The 19915-nt window shown below is 37.4% G+C and overlaps 1 protein-coding gene across 1 annotated transcript in view; it reads right to left on the bottom strand.

Moving 5' to 3' along the window:
- The window catches only part of USH2A (usherin), an 800956-nt gene that overhangs the window by 398864 nt on the left and 382177 nt on the right, over positions 1-19915 (bottom strand). The gene's annotated exons all lie outside the window — the stretch shown is intronic.

Raw genomic sequence — 19915 nt, 5'->3', positions numbered from 1 at the left:
AGACTTGCATATCTGGGAGTCCTTAGTTATCTTGAGCTGGTGGGGTCAGAAGGGATCATCACAGTATCACCATATCAAGTATCTCCTTACCATAGAATGCCCCATTCTCTTTTACACTACAGCCTCCATGCTTTGAAGGTGACCTTAATCAAGGAACTCCTAAACTCACGCAGAATATCTACTCCTAAACTCACCCAAAATGGGAGTATCTTCCTGTATTAGTTCCAGGATTACTGTCTGTGCCGGGATTCTACTCTGACAAAATAAGCTCCTCCGTAGAATGGAAAGCATCCATGTATATGATGGTCACGACTGGGGGAGACCAGGATGAGGAAGTGAGCCTGCTTAGAAGGGTCATGTTGCTAGAGAGAGCCGGTATGACTGGTGACCCAGGATTGAAGTAGAAAATACCAAATCTTGTCAAGTCCTCCATTCATAGTTAGGGTTTACCCCAGACTACTTATGGGTGAGCAAGTTGTTGCATATTCGGAGATACAGAGTGAAGTAAGCCAGAAAGAGAAAAACAAATATCGTATATTAATGCATATATGTGGAATCTAGAAAAATGGTACAGATGAACCTACTTCCAGGGCAGGAGTAGAGATGCAGATGTAGAGAACGGACATGTGGACGTGGGGGGGAAGGGAAGGGTGGGATGAGTTGGAGATTAGGACTGACATATATACACTACCATGTGTAAAATAGATAGCTAGTGGGAACCCCTATAAAGCACAGGAAGCTCAGCTCAGTGTTCTGTGACAACCTAGATGGGTGGGATAGGGGTGGGGTGGGAGGGAGGTCCAAGAGGGAAGGGATATATGTATACATATAGCTGATTCACTTCATTGTACAGCAGAAACTAACACAACATTGTAAAGCAATTATACTCCAATTTAAAAATGGCTTTAAAAAAAAATGGCTCTATGTGAGCTGACATGGATCCTGGTTCCAGGGGGCCAACCAGGTGCCATGAACTACTGGGTGGGCCCAGCATCTGGGTCTGTAGCAGCTGATTCAATATTTGGATATTCCAGGAGCCTGGTATTGTGAGAGATGACCTGGAGCCTGAGGGCATGAGCGCTGGCTTGGAGCTAGGGCAAGCCTGGACCTGGAAATACATGAATCAGCCTGTGACCTGGGGCCTCAGGAGCTGGCTTGTAGTTGTTGGGAGCTGGTTTTGCACATGGTCAGGCCAAGGGCCTGGGTATGTGTGTTGGAGCTGGACTTAAAACTGGGGCTGTAAAGGCTGGGCCTGGTAAACGGGATCTGCTTAGGACCACTGGAGCTGGCTAGCACATGGGTGGGCCAGTGGCCTGGTTTCCTGTTGGACTGCTGAGAGCCTGGAGCTAGGGAAGACATCTGGAACTGGAGGAGTCACCTGGGGCCACTGGAGCCTTGTGCAGGGTTGAGCTGGGGCCTTGGGTTTGCAGGGGCCTACCAGGAACCTGGTGTTGTGGAAATTGCCTAGTGCTACAAAACCCGCTTGGGGCCACTGGAGCCAGAAGGTGCAGGGTAAATCAGGGGCTTAGATTCATGGGAGTACACATGGAGCTACCTGGGGCCTTAGGAGTCAGCCTGGTGCTGGGACAGACCAGATATAGGATCTTTGGTGAAGTCAGGTGCTCACTTTACTCTCCTTCTCCCATGTATCTCTCCATGCTGGGCTGCTTGGGCTTGGGGGAGGAGGGATGGGGATAATGTGAATCTACCTTTCTTACCCTCCCCAATGCATCTTTCTTATTTCTGTGCTTCACCCATGTGCTATAACCCCTAACCTGGAATCCTTGGCTCTTATGAAGGTATTTTTGTGTGTGGATAGTTGTGATATTTCTTGCAGGGGGCAAGGCAAGAAACCCCTGTGCCACCATTTTGTTAACATCACTTCAAGAGGATCTCTGGATATGTTTTAAAGGCAAAGATATTAAGATTCCTCAGTGCATTGTAGGTAGAGGTCAAGAAAGAAGAGCCATGGTCGACTCCATGTCTCGTGGCTTGAGCAAAGGCAAGGACAAAGTAACCATTTATTGGGTTGAAGATCACATACAAAACAGGTTTTGAAGGGGAAGATTAAAAAGTCATGTTTTACAGAGCTGAAGGAATCAGGCTTACTGACTTCAGACTATACTACCAAGCCACAGTAATCAAAACAGTATGGTACTGGCACAAAAAGAGACACATAGATCAATGGAACAGGACAGAAAGCCCAGAAACAAACCTACACACCTATGGTCAATTAATCTATGACAAAGGAGGCAAGAATATACAATGGAGAAAAGACAGTCTCTTCAATAAGCGGTGCTGGTAAAACTGGACAGCTACATGTAAAAGAATGAAATTAGAACATTCTCTAACACCATATACAAAAATAAACTCAAAATGGATTAACGATCTAAATGTAAGACGAAATACTATAAAATGCCTAGAGGAAAACACAGGCAGTACAGTCTTTGATAGAAATTGCAGCAATATCTTTTTGGATCTTTCTCCTAGAGTACTGAAAATAAAAACAAAAATAAACAAATGAGACCCAATTAAACTTAAAAGCTTTTGCACAGCAAAGGACACCATAAACAAAATGAAAAGACAGCCTACAGAATGGGAGAAAATATTTGCAAATGATGTAATTGACAAGGAAATAATTTCCAAAATATACAAACAGCTCATACAGCTCAGTATCAAACAAGCAAACAATCCAATCAAAAAATGGGCAGAAGATCTAAATAGACATTTCTCTAAAGAAGACATACAGATGGCCAACAGGCACATGAAAAAAATGCTCAACATTGCTAATTATTAGAGAAATGCCAATCAAAACTACCATGAGGTGTCATCTCACACCAGTCAGAATGGCCATTGTCAAAAAGTCTACAAATAATAAATGCTGGAGAGGGTGTGGAGAAAAAGTACCCCTCCCACACTGTTGGTGGGAATGTAAATTGGTGCAACCACTATGGAGAACAGTATGGAGGTTCCTGAAAAAACTAAAAATAGAACTACCATATGATCCCGCAATCCCACTCCTGGGCATGCATCAGGAGAAAACTCTAATTCAAAAAGATACATGCACCCCAATGTTCACTGCAGCATTATTTACAATACCAAGACATGGAAGCAACCTAAATCTCCATTGACAGACGAATGGATAAAGAAGATGTGATATGTGTATGTATATGTGTGCGTGTGTGTATATATATATATGCATACACACACACACACACACACACACACATATATATATAGTGGAATATTACTCAGCCATAAAAAAGAATGAAATAATGTCATTTGCAGCAACACGGATAGACCTAGAGATTATCATACTAAGTGAAGTAAGACAGACAAAGATAAATGTCATATGATATTGCTTATATGAGGAATATAAAAAAATGATACAAATGAACTTATTTATAAAACAGAAATAAACTTGCAGACATAGAAAACCAGCTTATTGTTACCAAACAGGAAAGGTGGGGAGGGATAAATTAGGAGTTTGGGATTAACATATACACACTACTATATATAAAATAGACAACCAACAAGGACCTACTGTATAGCACAGGGAACTATACTCAGTATTTTGTAATAACCTACAAGGGAAAAGAATCTGAATAAATAAATATATGTATGTACATATATATATATTTAACTGAATCACTGTGCTGTACACCTGAAACTTACACAACACTGTAAATCAACTATACTTCAGTTTAAAATAATTCATGTTTTAGACATGGCAAGTTTGAGAAGTTAATTAGACAACCAAGTGAAGAGGTCAATTAGGCAATTTGAATACAAGTTTGGAATTTCAAGAAGAAGTCATGGCTTGAGATGTAATTTGGGAAGTCATCATCATATAGATGGCATTTAGAATGGATGAGAACACAAATAGAGTGAGTACAGACAGAAAAAGAAAAGGTATGAGGACCCAAATCCAAAGATATCAACCTTAAGCTGTCAGGGGAAAAAAGCAGAAATCAACCAAGGAGACAGAGAAAAAGCAATCAGTAAGCTATGAAGATATGATGTCCTAGAATTCAAATGAAGCAAATGTTTTATGGGTGATAAGTCTAGTAAGAGGAGGACTAAAAATTGACCACCGAGTTTAGCAATATGGCAGTCACTGGTATTTGTGCGATAGAAGTTTCAGTGAAGTTATGGGTGTCAAAGCCTGACTCCAGTGGCTTTGTGAGGGAATGAGAGAAGACGAATTAGAGACAGTGAATATAAGCAACTTTTTCAAGAAGTTTTGCTGTAGAGGAAAGCAGAGAAGTGAAACAATAGGTGGAAGGTGAGTAGAGTCCAGAGGAGATTTTTTTAAATAATTAAATGAGATAAAAATTATGTTTGCTGATGGGAATGACCCAACACAGAATGCAGAATTGGTAATGGATGTAAGAGGAGAGGGTTGCTGGAGCTTTTTCCTTGACCATGTGAAAGACTGGAACCAAGTATGAAAGTGGAGAATTTGTACTTAGAAGGAGCAGGGACAGATAATTTATGGTAACAGGAGGGAAGGCAGATTATGTGGGTACAAATGCTGGTAGGTAGGAAGATGGTGGTGGGAGTGGGTGTGGATTTATCTTATAACTGCTTCTGTTTTCTCAGTGAAGAAGGAAGCAAGATCATCAGTCCAGAGTGATCTTTTGATTCCCCAGAGTAACACCCTGCAGTGGCCACCTATTGCTCTTAGAATGAAATATACTTGTGGTCAATGAGATCCTACTTCATTTGACAAATGCTTACTTCTCATGCCTCCCATACACTGGACATTTCTGTCCCTTCATGTTCCTCCAACACTGCAATCTCGCACCTCCAGGCCTTTGCAGGTGCTGTTTCTTGTAACTAAAATCTGTTTTCTCTTTCTTTGTACTTGGCTGAATTTATCTCATCCTTCAGGCTTATCCTCCTCTGAGTGGTCTTTCTTGATAATCTAACAGCATGGCCACCACAGTCCATCCCCAGGTACTCTCTGTCATATCACCTTGTTTAGTTACCTATTATTATCACCAAAACATGTCAGAAATTGCCTTGTCATTGATTTCTTGACTTTATATCCCTCCCAGGGGCAGGTAAACTCTTTGAGTATAGAAAGATATTTTCTATCATGTTCACCAAGATGTCTTCAGGATTGATGAGAGCTAATTAGCACAGTTTTACTTGTTGAATAAATGAATTGGGCAAGACCGGAGGGAGACCTCTATCTATGCCCCTTACCCAGATTGCCAAATTTTCTCAGAAATAGAGTAATATCTAAAAGTCTCCAAGACTCTATTGAATACAATTTGTCAGACCAATGTAATTGTAAGATGGAGGCGATTCACTATTAAAAGACAAGAAAAAGGCAAAGTTGTACTTGTTTGAATGCCAAAACATAATTCTCAAACATGAGACTTCATTAAAAAACCCAGAAGATAGAGATACACCAAAATATTAAAGAATATGTGGTAATATATGCAATGGAATATTACTCAGCCATTAAAAAGAATGAAATAATGCCACTTGCAGCAACATGAATGGACCTAGAGATTATCATACTAAGTGAAATAAGTCAAAGACAAATATCCTATGATATTGCTTATATGCTGAATCTAAAAAAATGATACAAATGAACTTATTTACAAAACAGAAACAGACTCACTGACTTAGAGAATGAACTTATGGTTACCAGGGGGAAGGGTGGGGGAGTAGTTTGGAACTGACATGTACACACTGCTGTATTTAAAATAGATAACCAACAGGGACCTACTGTATAGCACAGGGATCTCTGCTCAATACTCTGTAATAAACTAAATGGAAAAAGAATTTGAAAAAGAATAGATACATGTATATGTATAACTGAATTACTTTGCTGTACACCTGAAACTAACAAAACATTGTTAATTGACTATACTCCAATATAAAATAAAAATTTTAAAAAACCACAATCTATTATGGAGAAAAATTTTAAAAAATATATTAACAGTGGTTTTCTCGAAGTGAGGGCATGCAGATCAGTTAAGTTTTTTGGTTACGTATATTTTTCAACTTCTGTGATATACATGTATATATTAGATGGAGAAAAGACAGCCATAGTTTACCAATATCAATTCATTATTTAAGAAGATGTATGCCCAAGACCTAGTTGACATATGCTCTATTACACTTCCTATGTCATCATACTTCTCCTTTCCTCAATGACTTCAGCATTGGCTCAGTTTTCTTTTCAATCATAATCCCTTTTTTGGCAGGTCCAACATCCTCAAGGATGACTCATCTCTGGATCTGGCTGCACTTTAACTTCCTCAAATGTAATGCCCTTCACTTCTGCTTCATTTATTCAACAGGCAGCATAGTTATACCCACTACTTGATCATCTTTGGAACTATTTCTAAGATTCTTAATCTAAAATATGCCCTCTCTGACCACAAATTGTTAAATTCCCACCTCTTCCACTGGTCATATCCATACAATCACTCCTTTGCCACCACATAATGTACAGCCTCTTAGTATCTTCTTATTTCCAGAGTATTCGAATATTTGCATTTTCCTTGCTATGATCTTTGATCACCCATTTGAAAGCCATTCTCTTGGGTCCCTAGAGTTTTCCACCTCCCCAATCCTCTTCTGTATCTGCTTTCCCAATTCCTAGCTCTGGATAAATTTCATCATCTTATTTCTCTAACACTTCTCATGTCTCTGAGATGTGACTGAGAGGCACTGCTGAACATCCTGAAAGGAGCTACTATAATTCTAGGTTTTCCAATTTGAAATGGATCCTTGTCACTCCTCAGCAGTAGCTGTCTTGTTACCTTGTTTCTCCCTTCATTGTATTGACTTTTTATTTTTCTCCTTTCATGGCTTGGCCAATTCTCTGGAGGAACCAGTGGGGTCTAAAATTGGAGCCCTCAGGGATAACTTCCTCCTCTGAGCCTCTGTCATGCTTGGTATCTGTACCACGGGAGCGGAGATCAATACGGTTGTCATCCTAACCTATGTCTTTTTTTCTTCTGCTCTTCCCTACCCCTGACCCTCATTTAAATTCCCATTTAAATTTTCCTCAATCAAATTATACCTTCCGAATTTATCTACAAAATAGGAACCCTTTATAAAACAGAATGTGTCTGCTCAGGAAGCAGAAAGAGAACCCTCCTGGACAGAGGGGAACAGAGAGGGTTCGAGGTTCAGATATAATATTTGGGAGAAACAAGAAGTGCATAGACCCTCCTCTTCTCCACCTCAGGTTCCCCATATTGATGGAATAAAGATAGAAGGAAGGAGAAATAAATGTGCAGGCTCTTGGGAAGAGGGGCTCTGATCCCTGTTTCCAAGGTAGAGTTCCAGGGTGGAGACAGACCCCAGCCAAAGTAAAGACCTTGGTGTATGTAGGCAAGCGGTGCCACAGAAAACACTGCAAAGACTTCAGCTTCCCAGGAGTGACTCAGAAGCAATGAAGATATAGACTAGATCTGAGCGGGTCATCTCAGTAGTGATCCCTTTGCATAGAGGAGGAAGGCATCATGTACGGTCACACTCTAAATGCCAAGAAACTATGGAAGACCCTGGAAGGTTTCACACCATAACGGGAGGGGAGGGGACCCCTGAGAGTGACTGTGGTTCATATGTTACTAATTGTATGGGAGTAAGTCAGATATTAAGTCGAGCTATAGAAATAAATATATAGATATTCACAGAAATAGAGCTATATAGGTAGATGTCTTATCAACTGAGATTTATAAAGCCTCCACGCTCAGCTGGCACTTCATTTATGCCTATGATGGCCATACAGCCAAGGTTTTCAAACCTTTGCAGAATCAACATTTTCTCCATTTTTTTTTTTAAAGATATATTAATTCTCACGCACAAAATAATTTGTTAGGTCATATATCTGGTTTGGGAAATATGATTGCTATGTCTTTGCTATAATAGGAACTGAGGCTTTTCTTTTGATTCTGAAAATTTAAAACCTATCAACTCAATAGTACAAAGAGAGCCAGTCTGATTAAACAGCTTTTTTGACTTTCCAGTCATTTTTATGCTTGTCCTGTCCACCCCAAAGTAGATTATTCTCAATGTATTTCCATAGGAAGATGAAGTGTCACTAGTGTACTTTGAATGATGAGGGATGAAAAAAAAGAAGGGGCTAGAACCTAACATGATACATGGTAGAAGAAGCTGCCCAGGTGACCTGGTTGGGAAATCCTTGGTGAAATGGGAGGAGATGGTGAGGATGAGGGGAAAAAAAATTAGAGCAAGAAAAAAGGAGACAGCATCAGGTGGGGGAAAAGAGTAGCTGTGTGAAAAAGGAACAAATGGAATGGGGGATTTTAAAAAAAAGAGTCAACTAAAAAAGTGAAAAAGTTCCAGGGGAAGCAGACTAAGGCATTCTTTGGGAGTGAAGCCATAAACAAAACCACTAAATTAAAATTTAAAGCAAAGAGGAATATAATGATAATTCTCTCCTCCCTGCGTGACTGCAACTGATTTGGTAATATGTCTGTACAGATGTGGGTAGGTCCTTCAAGGGCAACGTAATGGATCAATGGATTCAAACAATCACAGGTATGTACACAAATCTGAGTCAGTAAATGGAGGGTGGGGGAACCCTAAAAACATAAGGCCACTGTTTGTCAGAGCCCCTTAGCAACAACATCTTGTTTCCCATTTGCTTGATTGCATCATTTGCATAAGATCAGACACAGGGAGTTGTGGACAGGGAAAAACAGATCACTCTACTGTGCATTAGAAATGGATCCACAGGCATTATCCTGAGACGCGTTACAAGGAAATGCATCCTGGTGCATGGAAACCTCACCGATTACTGTCAAGCAAACTATAATTTACAATACTGGCCATGAATTACATGCTATTTTACCATTGATTTCATGCTGTTGTTCAGAGAATTTCATTGATCTCAATTTACAAAATGAACCAATAAATAGGCAATGATTTTAACTCCTGGCGTAAAGTGAGGAATTTCTATCTTCTCATTGGTTTCTCCCATCAGAAAATTAAAAAGCAGTTTTTGCTTCTTTATTGTCTGATGCATGTTCTCTGGTTCTTTTACTGAGAACATCCTAGTATTATTTATCAGAGGAAAAATACAACTTTTCCCTGATTTTTCTCTCTTCTTTCTGTGCATCCTGCCCACAGATCATCACCTGGATGTTGAAAACTGTGGGAACCATCTAGGTAGTTACTGACCACAACTCCTTCTGTCATTTGGTATTCCAACTTGAAAACCAGCGCTAGGGCATCGTTCAGTGAGAACACATCTTAGGAGGCAAGACCTAAAAGGTGTGGTGCTTTCCACAGATGCCTGCAAAGCAATGAGCTTTGCCAGAGCGCACGTGGTATGCCAGGGTGCATGCATCTCTGCCAGTGTATAGACCTTGCTCCGCTTCTGCTTCTCAGCCTTTTGATTCCAGAAAAATCAGATTCTGACCTTATAATTAATAAAAGCAGAGGCTTTCTTTAGCCTGAACACCATTGCTCTTCTGTTCCTCATAGAAACCTTAACTTGAACCATGCTTCTCTTTGGCCGGGTGAACAATTAACCATGACCAACATCCAGTGCTGCGCTTTCAGACGAATTCGCAGAGCTGGAATCATTTTGCCCTGGTAATGACTCAGACATAAGACCACACCCAAACTACATGACTAAGCTCTACAAATTTTCTATTTGTGCTTACAGTATTTCCCACTTCATCAGAGAAATCCACATCCATCCCTTTCATCAAAACCCTATTCAAAGATTATATTACTCATGGAGCATCTCCTGATTCTCAGTGGGCGCTTTGTTTACACTATTTATTTGCCCTTCTAACAAATCTCTGTTGTGAGCATCTTTATCTCAGTCATAGGTATTCACGGTGGCGGTGGGGGGGCGGATTACACTCTATTTGAGAACAAGGATGTATCTTATAGGCATCCCCTTATGACTCCTAATACTTTGGACATTCCTGATGGTTGAAGAGTGAAAACTTCATCGCAATAAGACAACTGGAAATAAACAGAGGAAAACCTGGGCTCTCCCACCACATGCCATCAGGATAGCAGCAGGTGGCATGTGGTGGAGGAGCCCAGCCTGCTGGGAGTTGTAAGGCACTAGTTTGTCTAGGATAATGAGGGATGATGTGTCCTCATTTTCCTCTTCTCTCTAGGTGGTTAGAACAAAAGGCTTCCATGCAAAACTCCTTAGGTTGACAGATCTGAGTCTCTCTACTACTCAGTTTGTAACAAATTACAGTATATTTGGTCCAAGGTTGTTTTTCTTGGCTACTTTTATAATAATATAACCTTAGAGCAGAATCACCTCCCTGCACACCCCACCCCTGCTCCACACTAACATCCCACCCGCTCCTCTACTTTGCCTCTGGAAAGTGAGAGGCAGAATTAGGAAGTCAGTATCTGGCTTTCAATTTTCATAAATGCTTTTAACTCACAAACCAAAGAGAGAGAATTGAGATAAGATTCCAGGAATATTATTTGAAAAAGTTTAGACATATAACTTATCTAAATATTTCTTGCAAAACTGGGGAATTTTCCCCCAGATTTAGGTGGAAATTTGCTACTCTCATATTCTTTAGTAACGCGTGTGGATTAGTATTGGGGAAGCAGAGATCATCTATTCGAGGTGAGGGCAATGAACAAGAGAAATATGAGTATTAGAACTAATGAGACTTATTTGTATATTCAGATTAATGAGATCTGTGAAATTTTGAGATAAATCTATCTATATCCATCTATTTATCAAAAAGGAGATGATAGCATTTAAATTGGTTTTAAAGCAGTGGAGACAGAGGGAGAAGACATCCTGGATGGGAAGAGTTGGCAAAAGACATTGTTGTAGAATAATTCAGCACAAGCTTGGTGAGAAATGTTTAGCTTAGGTCAACAAAGTTCAGTTTAGCTCAGGTGCAGGACACACGAAAGAAGTAAAGGAAATAATGCTAGAAAGACAGGTTGGGGCCAGATTGGAAAGACTGCTGGATTCCAGGTTGGTAACTTTGCAGTGATGATGCAATGGACCCAAATATAATGGAACTGGGGGTTAGGAAATCTTTATCTAGTTCTTAGTTAAAGAACTAAGAACTGCCATTAGTCTGCATGAATTTGGGCAAAACACTTGCCCTCACTGGCTCTTGGTTTCTTCATCTGTAAAAAGAGAAGTTTGTGTTCAATGCTCTCAGAGGTTAAACTCTCTACTGAATGTCTATTTTTCTAAGAAAACTTGACGTTCAGAAAATTGTGATAAAAGTTTTTACTTCTTGGATATTTGCTGTAATAGTTACAGAGGCTTGGAGAGGATCACCTGTTTAATTCATCATAAAATCCTCTTGCAATTTCATTTGGAATGAAATACTAAGCAAATTGTCCTGCATATAAGAAGAGAATGTGTAACATGAGCACAGTGGATTCCCAGAACGTAAATTGTAATGTTAGGGTGCAAATACCTTATTAAAATTATGTTTCAACATCAATTTGTGAAAATACAATGCATCAAAAGCGACCACTGCATTTTTAGAAGCTGATGAAGTCTTCAATGAAGTCTAGTCTTCACAGCTAGAAGTAGTTTGGCCCATTATAAGACTATTACTGAATTGTCTATCCTTGAATCACTTCCATACAATGACAGGTTTTTTTCTTTTAAAACAGTAATTTTCAAAGAATAGTCTCTTGACATTCCTTCAGAAAAACACTTATGCTGCAAGTGTTCACATTATGACAGTGTCTAACTTTTTCCCTAAATTAATTGATATTTTACTGATGATTTCTTAAAAGTTGTATATCTGTGATGATTAGTTTTATGTGTCAACTTGGGTAGGTTATGTTGTCCACTTGCTTAGTCAAAGACTAGTCTAGATGTTGCTGTGAAGGTATTTTTTAAATGGGATTAATATTATAATCAGTTGACTTTAAGTAAAGCAGATTACCCTCCATAATGTGGGTGGGCCTCATCCAATAATTTGAAGGCCTTAAGAGCAAAGACTGAGTGTTCCCAAATAAGAAGGAATTCTGCCTCTAAACTGCATCATAAAAATTCTGCCTGAGGTTCCGGTCTGCTGGATTTTAAACTCAAGATGGCAACATGAACCCCTTCCTTGGGTCTCCCACCTGCTGATCTGCCCTACAGGTTTCAAACTTGTGCACCATCACCTGAGCCAATTCCTTAAAATAAAAATGTATCCTCCCCTCTCTCTCCACCCCTGCCCCCTCTCTCTCCCTTCCTCCTTCCCTCCCTCCCTCATTCATTTTCTCTCTTTTTCTCACCCTAATACAAGGAGGGCCTCAACTGGAGTATAAGATACATTTAGATTTCTCTGGATATATCTGGCCAGGCGGGTAGACAGCACTCCATGAGAAATGACAAGCAGCATTCTCAGCACTAGAGGCGGGTTTGGCAGTCATGGAAAGAGGGAGCAAGTGTGTGTGTACTACGGATTCAGCTATATCAGAGAATTCAGAACAGCTCATGTGATGGCCCAACAGAAGTCTGTCTGTATTGAAAACTGGGAAACATTCTGAAGAATTTACCATTAAAGAAGAGGCTGGGCATGCTTTGGTTCTCGGAAGAGAGAGATCATTTTAAGAAGAGCCTTGTGTTTGTTTACTCAGATGTCTTCCAGGTGAGAGTAAAAGCAAAAAGATCTGTTTTGCTAAACTTTTTAAGATGCTGGAATGCAGTCAGTATTCCTTTAGGACTCAAGAAAGAGTAATGCAAGGAAGAAAGCCATTCTTTTACCACCACTTTGATACCAGGAGGATGGAGAACATCAGCAAAGTACAGTAGTAGAGGGGTAGAGGGTCCAGCTGGGACAGCCCTACCTGGAAGAGCAATCCTAGTGCCCACCTGGCCTGGGGGAATTTAAGGTGGCCCCTGATGGGAAACTACCCTCCCTGGCATAGCAGTGGGAGAGACTCAGGTGCCTGGTAGAAGAGCAGTGGAAGAGTAGCAGTGCTCCTGATGCCTGGATATGGGCATATGGGAATATCTAGATCAGGGCCATGGAAATGTCTAATGGAGTTACTATGGCACTTGACCAATTGGTGTCAGGCTTGATCCTAAGTGCATGTGAGAAAATTCATATGGCTCCACAGAAATGCACGTGGATTACTTTGCAGGAGGCAGAGATCATCTACCAGAGGTGAGGGCAATGAAAAAATGAAATATGAGTCTTAGAACTAATGAGAATTATTTGTATATTCAGGTTAATGAGATCTGTGAAAATCTGAGCTAAATCTATCTATCTACCTATGTATCCATCCATCCAATCATCCATTAATCTATATCCACTTCAGAGTATAATCAATGGGTGCTCACTGTGTCAAACCTTGTGCTTTGGGAATCTGTATGTTTCTTAGATGGGCAATGTCTTTAGAGCATGGATTCAGGAGAGGAAAGTGAAAAATGGTACAGTTTACAGGCGATAAAAGACAGAAATGGATCCCTTTCCTTCTTTTATATAACCCCCAAAAAACCTTCTCCCCTTTTCCTCTCAAAGACTGTTCAAAACAAACAAAAAACCAAACCAACCAACCAATCAAACAAACAAACAAACAAAACCAGATTAAGACATGGTTATTGACCTTGAGCAGAGAAAATAACAAAACCTTATTTGGGTAATAAGATAGATAGATAGATAGATAGATAGACAGACAGACAGACAGACAGACAGACAGACAGACACAACTTAAACATATTTTATAAAAGTTAGAAAATATGATATAATGATACAGATGCAAGGCAATACATCTGAATCCAGGATGGCTTGGCTATACCTAATATAGCAAAAACATACATTAGTATCACATTTACATGTAAATCATTTAAAACAATACCTGACATAGAATAGTATTTATTTGATAATTAGAAATAATGTTAATAAACATGATTATGTCCTTATTTATATAATTTGCATTTTCCTAGTTTTTTTTCATTGAACTAGTTATTTACATTTTGGGGGTAATTGTATGTATTCACATATTAAAAAATTAAACTAGTACACTGCAAAAGAGTACAACATGGAAAGTGAAATCTCCCTCACATTTCCAATTCATAGTACTTAAAATTTTAAACACTGGGATAAGAGACTTTGGAACAAACCAAAATTGTTATGGTGGATTTCACAGATAAAGCTGGTATTAACTGTACCTGAGTTTGGTTAATAATCATCTGATCAATTTCTTTTTTTTTTTTTTGTCTTTGATATAGTTGCTATTGTGTAAAGCTAAAACCCATTACAAAAGCAGGGAGGCAAAACTTGAAATACTATTGGATGCATTATGGTGCAAGGAAACAAAAAATAGAGAGAAAAGGAATCAGCAAAGACTTGGGTTTGAGTTTACAGTCTTGATTTGTGTAAATATGAGTGAATCACTGAAGTTTTGGCTTTACTTTATAGTATATTATTTGTAACATCTCTACCTACAATTATTGTAAAGATAAAATAAGACAAATAGCCACAAAAGCATTTTATAAAGGAGAATGCATTACACAGGTAAGACCAAACAATTTTAAACCATCAACAACAGCAGAGGCTAACAGATTCCTTTAATTTAAATGCACTTCCACTAACTAACTAATGCTCATAAATACTGCAAATAATGTACTTTTAAAATGTTTATCCTGTAGTTATCTAAAGGTCAGATAAAAATTTTCAGCTAAATCTAAAACATATAGTCAATTTTGGGGAAAGAAAGTATAGTTATATGACAATATACACCTTCAGAAATAGCTTTTGTGTCATTTATTTCTTTATTCATTCCATAAATTTTTGTCGTGCATCACCTGCTATGTGCATCTACTATGTGTTTTATATGTTGAGAAACAGCAGATAAGATGTGTACAAGATATTTTCAGATATTTCTTCTGAACTACACATTGCTTTGGGTTATGTTTTTCAAACCTCAAAGATGCTGTGTTTTTTCTGGTGTAGATATTTATTATATACCCATGATTCCAAACCACTTTAATCTTTATTGCTTCAATAAATTACAATATAAAATGGTAAGTGATTTGAGAAGAATATTTGTGCAAAATTATAAATGATAGTGTCTCTCTTGCGATGAAGACAGATACTTATAAGAGGAACTAATTTAGGGAATAACTAAAATTCCACTGATTAACAACAAATTACAATGAGGATATTAGCGCCAAAACACTTATAGATACAAAATTGAAGATAATGTATTAGCATTAATATTTTACTATTAGTTCCCAAATGCTCACATTTTCAGGCTCTTAATTTTTCATATTACACAGTAAATCACATATAAAAATTAATTATGAGAGCATTGATAAAATGTAAATCCAGGTATTTGCTTACTCATGCTACTATACCCATCAGACAAAGGGAAAAAATAAATTACTATGTACCTGTTTAATTTGTCTTACAGCCATCGTCTCTTTGCCTCTTTATATTTGGTGAACAGCTTCACTATCACTGAAATTATAATGAACTTTTCTTAGACTTTTCGTGATAGTAATTTTACAAGATTTCTATTTCCTTAATTACACTCTGAAATGTTCCTTAAATATCTTGATTTACGTTTGGTTAATGTTAGTATCCATGAGCTAATTTTATTTTCAGCACATCTTTTAAAATAGTCTAGTTCTTTACAATGATAGATCGGAATACTGTTGTCATTAAAACAAAATAATGGAAAAAATAAGAAAGCCAAAGTTCAATTTTTATAAAATGTTTTTTTAGAGGAAGAATTCGCTAGATGCTGAATTTGTGGAATGTCTACTCAAAAGTTTGTGGGAGTTCAGTTTACGCTAAAAGTATGTAGTTTTATGAAAAACATTTATTTGATTTATATTTTAAAAACCAAGCTTAACTTTATAGCAGTGATTCGGCTGCAAGGGAACTCTCTTAAAATTATCTATATAGTCTTTTCAACACCCCGAGTTCCAACCTAATAGAATTTACGACAAGCATCCTCTTGATTTTTGCATAATAGAGCTACACAAGTGGCAGAAAGTGACTTTCTAATCTCCCCACATGAAATAGATATCCAAATATTTGCATATTTGGTAGTATATCCCTAGGAGTTGCTAGACTTGTATACATTTCCACAGTAGGGTGGAGAAAAAGTAGAGAGGGCAGTACAAGGATATCAACTTTGCAAAACAGTCTTTAAAAGTTGGGATATATGAGACAAACTTCCCTAAACTATTGGAATTTTTTTTTGGCAATGTTTTTTCTACTGTTCTAGGTTTGAATGCAACTGCGAAGTACAGTAAACACAGGGATGGGATTTTTAGTCAAGCAAGCCGGATGCCTTTGTTTAAGTCATAGGTCATTTACTAACACTCATATGAAGTTGCACACTCATAGTAAAACAACAATTTTATGTTTAAAATATATATCAGTCTTTTGTTGTGATTACATGGAATTGAATTGTATAACTACTTCAAAGGTTTAAAATGATGGAGTTTTACATCCTTTAATATAAGCAAATGAGTCATATTTATAGTGATGGGATGGCACCTCTCAGGGGTTTTGCACAAATTGTGTGCTTATGAGCTTTGCATGTCTGTGTAGTTGTGTGATACAGTGAAATAAGAAGCAAATATTTACCCAATGGATGTCAAGCATTGGGGTCATGTGTCACTTCTCTGATACCAATCAACTTGTCTGGCTGTCAGTTTCAGATAAATTAGTCTGTCTCTGAACATCCCTCTGAATACCAGTCTGGCATCCTGACACATTGTCCACATAATCATATCTAGTTTTCATATAAATGAAAAAATTGATTTCTTCACCCTGAAAACAATGTTTATTGTTCCTTTACTAAATGTTGATAGCCTTCCATGTCTTCAGGATAGAACATGAAAGATAGAGTTCCTGCACTCAAAGCACTCACAATCTGGTGAGAGAGACAACTAAGTCAACCAATAACTCCAGTAGAGTAGGTGAAATGCTATGAGAGATGGGAACCCAGAGAGGAAAACTGTAAGCTACATGTCTATACGTGCCAGGTCAGTCCTTAGTCAAACACTGTTATATTGCCTGGGTCTTTTGCATAAATGGATGAATGAATGAATAAATGAATGAAAGAACCACAAATCAACAGCCTTGAAAATATTTTGTTCTAATATTCTTTAGGTTTTACTTCCCAAAAAAAAGGAAGGAAGGAAGGAAGGGAGGGAGGGAGTGAGGGAGGAAGGAATAGATATTTGTCTGTTTAATTTTCACTACCTTGGTGTGCAGTTGTAATACAATCATTGCAAAGTATACCTACTGTTATGGGTTGAATGATATCCCTCCAAAATTCATACATTGACTCCCTAACCCCAGTAGCTCAGAATGTGAATACATTTGGATACAGGGTCTTTAAAGAGGTGATTACATTAAAATGAAGCTGTTAGTGTGGGTCCTAATCCAATTCGACCAGTGTTTTCATAAGAAGAGGAATGTTGGACACAAAGGCACCAGGGATATGTGTGTAGAGAGAAAAGACATGTGAGGACATAGCCAGAAGGTGGCCATCTGCAAGCCAAGAAGAGAGGCCTCAGGAGAAACCAAACCTGCTGACACCTTGATCTTGGACTTCTAGCCTCCAGCATTGTGAGAAAATAAATTCCTGTTATTTAAGCCACCCAGTCTGATATTTTGTCAAGGCAGCTCTAGCAAACTACCATTTCTGTGAGTGGGTTAAAAGGATATATTATTCTTTCATGACCATAGTTAACTGAAGCAGGGATGACATGAGGTCATGCAGCAGGACAGTCATAAAAATCCCAGTTTACATTGTGTAACTTTTCATTACTGACTTTGAAGAAATGGTCCCTCTCCTATCAATACTACACTCTGCATACCTATATTTTCTACATTTATCTCCTCAATTTATGAGTCCCCAAAATTAGACAGTTCCCAATTAACATAAGTAGGCTTGCTTTAAGCTTTAAAAACTAAAGCTAACATCTGATGACACATTTTAATTGACATGCTGTCTTTAAGAATACATTGATAATGTGATAAAGATATGAATGTTGTATTAATATTTTGACACCACTGAATGTTATTAATAATGTAATAGAATTTCCCATCATTCTCTTACTTTAAACTTAGCTAGCTGAGATTTGTGAGTTGGGAGTCAGAAAGTTACAGCACCAAAATTTTAGTCCTAGCCTTGTCATTAACTAGCTTTATGATTCCAGGCTAATCAGTTCAGTTTTCAGAATCTCTATTTCCTCATCTGCCAAATGGGAATAAAACTTTAACCTTTATACATCATTAGGTAATTGAAAGGCTCATAGAAACTGGTACGTACAAAAATATTTTGAAAATATAAACTATCAAGAAAAATATCAGGAAAACTTTATCTGTTCTTGGGATGAGGAAAATCTATCTAGTTTTCTTATCTAAGGAAGAAACTATGAAGGAAGGTCTTTCTAGATTTGACTGCAAGTTCAAACAAAAATGACTTCATTAAGAAACCACCATAAATGAGGTAAAAAAAATACGAATGATAAAAATAGAAAGAAAAAAGAATTATAGTGCCATGAAAATGGTAAGCACACTTAATATATGTTAAAAATATTTACAAAATATGAAGAATCTTTAACTTTAAATAACGCACAAAAACATTTGAGGAATTAATTGTAAGAAATTAGAAATGCATACATACAAAATGTTATATAAAAGGATGTTGAAATTGCAGTGTTGTTTACAATAGAGAAAAATTAGAAATAATCCAAATATTGTAATGATTTACTTAAATACATTGCGAAATATGTAAAAATACTGCGCGGTCACTGAAAGCATAATTTAGAAAAGAACTTAGTAATTTGGTATTATGATCACTATGTATTATAGTGGTAAAAGACTGTAAAACAGTCTGACCCAAAGATATGTGTATATATGTGCATTAACAAAACAAGATTAGAAGATAGCAAATATATAAGTCAAAATGTAATTAGTCATTGTCTCTGGTAGGTGAAATTGTGGGCACATTTTCTTTTACATTTTTTTCCAAATTTTTTTTTTTTTAGTATTTATAATTTACCATTTTGTAATTATTTTCTTTTTATATTATACTTAATTTTGAATGTTATCCATTCATATATATGCATGATACAAAATCTAAAAGATGGAAAAGAACTTATATCAAAATTGTCTACCTCTACTCTTGTTTCCCAATTATCCACTTCCTTCCAGGAGCTTAGCAATTATTACACATCTATGTGTACCTCCAGAGGTAGTCTAAATATATAATCAAATATACAAATGTTTGTATAGATATGCCTTTCTGCATGAGTACTTCACATTATACTTTGAAGAAGCTACCCTATTGGTAAAGATCTGCTCTTTCTATTAAATGACCGTACAATATAACAGTGTACATATTATTATTAGCCAGAACTTGTTTAACTAGTCTTCTATTGATGTTCATTAGGCTTTTCATGTATATTATATTGTGTTGCATTATGTTATGTTTTATTACATTATATTATATTAGTATGTATGTCTGCATGTGGCTAGAAAAATCCGTAACTTTGGAACTATGTCAAGCATAATAAAATGTAAAAGTCTTCAAGATGTTTGGGAGACTACCTATTACTATGTTTTGATTACTTCTATTAGTGTTATATAGCCACTAGGTTTAAACTAGCTAACTGAAACCAAAGTTAAGGCAATGTATAACTGAGAACTTAAAGGTTCCATGAAGTTTACCACTCTGTCTTCAGCAATTCTTTTAGTGCCAGAAAAAAATAGGTGACATTTTAAAGTATATATGTTGAATATACACAAATGAATGGAGATAGGGCATCTAAGCTTTTTAGACTTGAGCTACAAAACTGATACCACAGGTGTGATGTACTGTTAATGGTACTAGGAGGGCTCTGAGATGTCCTATGCAGATGATAAAAATCAAGAAACGAATGGCCTTCCTTCAATACAAAAAAGAAAAATATTCTAAAAATTCATTT

The sequence above is a fragment of the Balaenoptera acutorostrata genome, chromosome 1, assembly GCF_949987535.1.
Source record: "Balaenoptera acutorostrata chromosome 1, mBalAcu1.1, whole genome shotgun sequence".
Lineage (NCBI taxonomy): Eukaryota > Metazoa > Chordata > Mammalia > Artiodactyla > Balaenopteridae > Balaenoptera > Balaenoptera acutorostrata.
The sequence above is the reverse complement of the archived record's forward strand: the minus strand, read 5'-3'. Positions and strand labels throughout refer to the sequence as shown.